A 7,339-nucleotide genomic window follows, 5' to 3' on the forward strand; every position below is an offset into this window, starting at 1 on the left:
TAGACGTTTTCGTGAGAAGACCGATTTTCGGGATGTCTTATGGTCTGACAAACACTGCTCAAGCTCTGCCTCCTTTTACTGCAGATGCGGAAGGGTGATATCGGAGGATTTGGTGGATTGAGACACAGCCCATACAAAAAAAAAACATATCTCTAGCTTAAACAGAGATTTTGATGGGGATTTTTTTATGTTAATTAGATTTCCACGGGCTGCAGAAATTGGAGTTTTTAAAAAGGAAAGCACAGTGAATTTTTTCTGTCAAATGTATTACGTACAGTATGTCATTTTTAATAATGAAAAACTATTTAAACTATATTATTGGGCATTGTGTAGCCTATTGTCCCACTGATAATATTTTATTTTAATAGAACCATAGTAAAAATAACAGACGATACAGCTGGTGTGTAAACAGAAATATGACAAAAATGTTGATTAAATACCATTAGATGGCAGCATGTAGAAGTCATTCAGTAGGCTCTCTGTACTTTGCTCCGTTCATTTATCCCTCGATCCTGGCAAGTCTCCCATTCCCTGCCTCTGAAAAACATCCCCACAGCATGCTGCCACCCCCATGCTTCACGGTTGGGATTGACGCTTGGCATTGCTCATGGTGATCTTAGGCTTGTGTGCGGCTGCTCGAAATGGAAACCCATTTCATGAAGCTCCCAACGAACAGTTATTTTGCTGACGTTGCTTCCATAGGCAGTTTGGAACTCGGTAGTGAGCATTGCAATGGAGGCTAGACTATTTTTTTATGTGCTTCAGCGGTCCCGTTCTGTGAACTTGTGTGGCCTACCACTTCGCGGCTGAGCCGTTGTTGCTCCTAGACGTTTCCACAACACAATAACAGCACTTACAGTTGACCGGGGCAGCTCTAGCAGGGCAGATATTTGACCAACTGACTTGTTGGAAAGGTGGCATCCTATGACAGTGCCACGTTGAAAGTCATTGAGCTCTTCAGCAAGGCAATTCTACTGCCAATGGTTGTCTATGGAGATCGCATGGCTGTCTGCTCAATTTTATACACCTGTCAGCAACGGGTGTGGCTGAAATAGCCAAATCAACTAATTTGAAGCGGTGTCCACATACTTGTGTGTGTATATATAGTGTATCTAAACTTGTAGCAAGCATGGTCGAATTACCGACTGGGGTGGGGCCCATTGATCAAAAGTTATATTAAGAACAAACATTTGCCTCCCCCCCCCCCCATGTCAAAATGAGTAGAATTGCATGAAATTAGTTATAAATTTGCTAAATCTTCTCTCCACCCCATTGCAAAATGTAGCCTATAGAATTGCAGCAGACTTGCTTTAAAACTTCTAGATTTTCTCTACGCCCCCTGGGATGTAGGTATGCAGACCCACAAGCCACTGTGGCCCCTCATGAGTTCTGTTTTTTTGTGGACCCCACCCCCATCAAAGTTGCCCATCCCTGGCTTAGACTCGAGGGTTTAAAGGGCTTGAAGAAGGCCCACACTGAATCAAATACAACACTCTGAACATTAAACATTAAATTCAGCTCATGAAACATGGGACCAACACTTTACATGTTACGTTAATATTTGTGTTCAGTGTATGTTCAGGAGTAGACATTTGCTTAACAAGTTGCATGGACTCACTCAAATGACTATCTCATCTCTGTACCCCACACATACAAGTATCTGTATGATCCCTTAGTCAAGCATTTAATTTCAAACAGATTCTGTCAAAGACCAGGGAGGTTTTCCAATGCCTCGCAAAGGGCACCTATATTGATGGGTAAAAATAAACAAAATCAAACATTAAGGGACCATACATATACTTGTATGTGTGTGGTACAGAGATGAGGTAGTCATTTAAAAATGGTGTTACACTATTATTGCTCACAGAGTGAAAGTTATTAATTACACTTTGGATGGTGTATCAATACACCCAGTCACTACAAAGATACAGGCATCCTTCCTAACTTGAAGAATTTTGAAAAGAATAATGGGCAAATGTTGCACAATCCAGGTGTGGAAAGCTCTTAGAGACTTACCCAAAAAGACTCACAGCTGTAATTGCTGCCAAAGGTGCTTCTACAAATTATTGACTCAGGGGTGTGAATACTTACGCAAATGACATTTATGCATTTCATTTTCAATACATTTGCAAACATTTCTAAAATCATGTTTTCAATATGTGTGTACATGGGTGAGAAAAAAAATCTATTTAATAATTTTTTTAGCCAGGCTTTAATAACAAAATGCAGAATAATTCAAGGGGTATGAATACATTCTGAAGGCACTGTATGTCCTATTTCACAAGTGTGTATTAATATGCATGTGAATTGGTCATTTGTTTTTTGCATATCCCAACTCTCCCTGAGACACCCTCAGACAGTGGGGTCACGGCCAGGGTCAATTCCTTGTTTAAAGGACATTTATTGCACCTAATAAATAAGTATTGAAAACAAAAAAGACAAACATGTTAGTTCACACCTATCTCTATAAAATGGCACTGTTGACACTACAGTTGGACATGAAGACTAACTCATTAAAACACTGATATTTTACCATCCGTTCAGACTGTTTAATCAAATCCGAAACTGAATATCCATATTCAATTGCAGTTGTAAGGTTGTCACACAGCAACCATGTGTTTAAAATGTCTTCAAAATAATTAGCACAAACAAGAAAGAACCATTGACTGGATAAGTCAGACATCTAATAAGGCACACAAAATCTGAAACCATGAAGTTCAATGTCTATGGTAAAACACTTACAGAAATCCATACTACAGCTTCAATCTTTTGTAAAGAAATGTTACACGGCAACACTTCTTTGTTAAGGCAATACTTTGATGACCTTTAAGGAGAACGCTGATTAGGGATTTAAAGTGATTGTCCTTAGGCCCAACATTGGTTGACCAAAGTTAAGCATAGGCATTCTTTCCCTCAATTATGTGTTTGGTTCTTTCAGACTGAGGGACACTCTCCTGGCTGCTAAAAGTGCTCCTAGGGCTTTCTGTGATGAGGCCTGTCCCTGAGCTGTTTGAGGTAGCAGTTTTGATATAAACAACATAAAAGACAGGCAGGATAATGCCTATCAGGATCATGGCCACCACAGCGTTCCACCACTGGATGCCCCAATCTGCTCCATAGCTGGTCAGGCGCTGGCCTCTGGAGGCCAAATTTTGTAGCGGCTCTGCAGCCTCTAAAAAAACCTCACCCTGTGCATCTGTGGTTTGGATCAGTCTCTCGATGTCATGGTCCACTTCCTTGAGGAAGTCAGTGTACTCCTGTAGATGTGGCCTACCAGGGCAGCTGGCTGTAGGTAATAATAATAATAATAATAATAATATGCCATTTAGCAGACGCTTTTATCCAAAGCGACTTACAGTCATGCGTGCATACATTTTTAGGTGTGTCCTGTGGCTGGGGAGGTGGAGTGGATGAATTTGAAGTTCCTGGCTCTGGCTCATTTAGCTCGGTGTTAGCCACAGCCAATAAGCTGTGTTTCTTCACAGGGATTTTGATTGATTTCAATACAAACATATCCTGTTCCTGAATCAGGTTGTTCACCCTCTTTATGTCGGCCACCTGTTGAGAGGAAGAAGAGAGTCAATACTGGCATAATGTGAGCACACAGTATCAGTAGCCTATGCAGACATACAGGTAACTGCCAAAATAAAATAAAAACAAGTAAATGAGGGAAACAAAGTATTTTGAAAGCAGTTGCTTCCACACAGGTGTGGTTCCTGAGTCAATTAAGCAATTCACATTCCATCATGTATAGTTATTTTGGCTACCATGGCTAGAAGAGATCTCAATGACTTTGAAAGAGGGAGCATAGGGTGTTTAAAAGGGTGTGTGTGTGTGTGTGTGGTCCCCGATTCAAATGTTTAAGATAGAAGTGCATCAGTCCACGGACGCCAAACCGATCCAAATGTAGCATGCATCGAATCGTGGAATTAAATTGGTTTCAGAATTTAACAAATCTCGTCAGTCATAAAACAGGAACAGTGTCTTGGTCGACCGGCATTATTATTTTGACGTTTGTTAACAGGTTAATGGGGGTTGGTTAGTCTGCAACAATTGACAGAAATGTGCATCCCTAGTGACAACCTATGTAATTTGCTAGGTTACTATCTATACGCTGTTGAACATTGTGTTTTACCTAAATAAAAGTAAGCTACCAGAGACAACTCATCTGGCTATAACCTGCTGAATGGGGCTTACAATAGATTTTATTTTGATTGTTCAGGTTCACCATCAGAAATAGTTTTGGTAGTTTTGCTTTAAACAATCAGTGGGGGAAAAAAGTATTTAGTCAGCCACCAATTGTGCAAGTTCTCCCACTTAAAAAGATGAGAGAGGCCTGTAATTTTCATCATAGGTACACGTCAACTATGACAGACAAACTGAGATTTTTTTTTCCAGAAAATCACATTGTAGGATTTTTAATGAATTTATTTGCAAATTATGGTGGAAAATAAGTATTTGGTCAATAACAAAAGTTTCTCAATACTTTGTTATATACCATTTGTTGGCAATGACACAGGTCAAACGTTTTCTGTAAGTCTTCACAAGGTTTTCACACACTGTTGCTGGTATTTTGGCCCATTCCTCCATGCAGATCTCCTCTAGAGCAGTGATGTTTTGGGGCTGTCGCTGGGCAACACAGACTTTCAACTCCCTCCAAAGATGTTCTATGGGGTTGAGATCTGGAGACTGGCTAGGCCACTCCAGGACCTTGAAATGCTTCTTACGAAGCCACTCCTTCGTTGCCCCGGCGGTGTGTTTCGGATCATTGTCATGCTGAAAGACCCAGCCACGTTTCATCTTCAATGCCCTTGCTGATGGAAGGAGGTTTTCACTCAAAATCTCACGATACATGGCCCCATTCATTCTTCCCTTTACACGGATCAGTCCTCCTGGTCCCTTTGCAGAAAAACAGCCCCAAAGCATGATGTTTCCACCCCCATGCTTCACAGTAGGTATGGTGTTCTTTGGATGCAACTCAGCATTCTTTGTCCTCCAAACACGACGAGTTGAGTTTTTACCAAAAAGTTATATTTTGGTTTCATCTGACCATATGACATTCTCCCAATCCTCTTCTGGATCATCCAAATGCACTCTAGCAAACTTCAGACGGGCCTGGACATGTACTGGCTTAAGCAGGGGGACACGTCTGGCACTGCAGGATTTGAGTCCCTGGCGGCGTAGTGTGTTACTGATGGTAGGCTTTGTTACTTTGGTCCCAGCTCTCTGCAGGTCATTCACTAGGTCCCCCCGTGTGGTTCTGGGATTTTTGCTCACCGTTCTTGTGATCATTTTGACCCCACGGGGTGAGATCTTGCGTGGAGCCCCAGATCGAGGGAGATTATCAGTGGTCTTGTATGTCTTCCATTTCCTAATAATTGCTCCCACAGTTGATTTCTTCAAACCAAGCTGCTTACCTATTGCAGATTCAGTCTTCCCAGCCTGGTGCAGGTCTACAATTTTGTTTCTGGTGTCCTTTGACAGCTCTTTGGTCTTGGCCATAGTGGAGTTTGGAGTGTGACTGTTTGAGGTTGTGGACAGGTGTCTTTTATACTGATAACAAGTTCAAACAGGTGCCATTAATACAGGTAACGAGTGGAGGACAGAGGAGCCTCTTAAAGAAGAAGTTACAGGTCTGAGAGAGCCAGAAATATTGCTTGTTTGTAGGTGACCAAATACTTATTTTCCACCATAATTTGCAAATAAATTTATAAAAAATCCTACAATGTGATTTTCTGGATTTTTTTCCCTCAATTTGTCTGTCATAGTTGACGTGTACCTATGATGAAAATTACAGGCCTCTCTCATCTTTTTAAGTGGGAGAACTTGCACAATTGGTGGCTGACTAAATACTTTTTTCCCCCACTGTATATGGTCAGTTTTAGATACAAAATTATCAACACTACCCTGTATAACGAGGACAGCAATCACTTTTGCGAGGCGCATTGCATGGCCGAAGCGAGAGGAGATGATCACTAAACTTCCTAACGGTTAAAACCATTTGATTTTGAAAATGGGGTGAAATCTAAAGTTGTGCTATATAGGCTATTCATTGGCTATGTCATAGCTAATTTGTAAAATATAAATACTGATACATTACTAGCTCAAACACAATCTGCAAAAATTACAAGTTAAATAGGCTACATTGCCTCCACCCCCTAATCTGATATGGTAAATGCCTAGTCTCCCTTATGACTCAGATCAGGTGCCTACATAGTACATACACCATAGACATACATCATTTACACACACACACATATCGATCCAGCTCAGAGAGGCCCAGCTCATGAAAACCATCAGCAGCAGATTTGAATTTACAATGGAAAATATATGTATTTATGCAAATGTTAATGCATCGGATCGATTCGTTCTCTAATCAAACCGAATCGCAGTGAATTGTTTCAATCTAAAACGTATCGTTCCTCTATCGTATCGGAGCCAATGTATCTACATAGATATGTATCAAATTGTCTTGAAAGGGAAATATGCACATCCCTAGTGTGAGTGTGTGTCAGTCACCAGATCTCAATCCAATTGAACACATATGGGAGATTCAGGAGCAGCACCTGAGACCGCATTTTCCACAACCATCAACAAAACACCAAATTATGGAATTTCTTGTGGAAGAATGGTGTCGCATCCCTTCAATAGAGTTCTAGACACTTGTAGAATCTACGCCAAGGTGCATTGAAGCTGTTCTGGCTTGTGGTAGCCCAATGCCCTATTAAGACACTTTATGTAGGTGTTTCCTTTATTTTGGCAGTTACCTATATGTACAGTGCTTGAAGTTAAGTGTACAGTACACTTTATGTACAGTTTGCTGACAGCAAATAAAAGGGCTCCAGGACTTACCTTGCAGCCATATTGCAGAGCAAGTTTGTTGAGGTTGTCCCCAACCAATACATCCCTCTCCAGCAGCATGAGGATGCCCAGTCTGTCCTGGTCCGGCTCCTGCCGCCCCCGGGGCCTAAGCGCCATCATATTGAACTCTTCTTCCTCTGAAGAGCCTGCAGAGTCATTTGGCTGGCCGCGCCTGAACATGTACACCTGGCCATCTACACTAGCATGGACATCCACTGGGGCCTGGAAGGCCTGGGGAACAGGGTCTCCTCTCCGCATCACAACTAGCTACATTAGGTGGAAAGAAGAGACACAAAATTGTCAAGTGTGATAAGGGTTTTATAATAGGTAGCTTGCTATGTAAACTGAATACAAAAATACCTCTGAGACAATCACAAGTACAGTCATCAAGGCAAAGGGTGGCTATTTGACAAATTTCAAATATTAAATATTTTGATTTGTTTAACACTTTTTTGGTTACTACATGATTCCATATGTG

At 41.3% G+C, this 7,339-nt stretch overlaps 1 pseudogene across 1 annotated transcript; it reads right to left on the reverse strand.

The window, feature by feature from the left end:
• Positions 1-2,164: 2,164 nt before the first annotated feature.
• LOC311137800 (lysM and putative peptidoglycan-binding domain-containing protein 4-like) lies at positions 2,165-7,128 on the reverse strand (annotated as a pseudogene). Its single transcript, XR_014615454.1, has 3 exons — positions 6,853-7,128; positions 3,357-3,558; positions 2,165-3,286 (listed from the first exon to the last, which is right to left on the reverse strand). The product of XR_014615454.1 is annotated as a lysM and putative peptidoglycan-binding domain-containing protein 4-like (transcript).
• Between the last annotated feature and the right edge of the window lie 211 nt (positions 7,129-7,339).

The sequence above is a fragment of the Coregonus lavaretus genome, assembly GCF_964263955.1.
Source record: "Coregonus lavaretus genome assembly, chromosome: 11".
NCBI classification, from domain to species: domain Eukaryota; kingdom Metazoa; phylum Chordata; class Actinopteri; order Salmoniformes; family Salmonidae; genus Coregonus; species Coregonus lavaretus.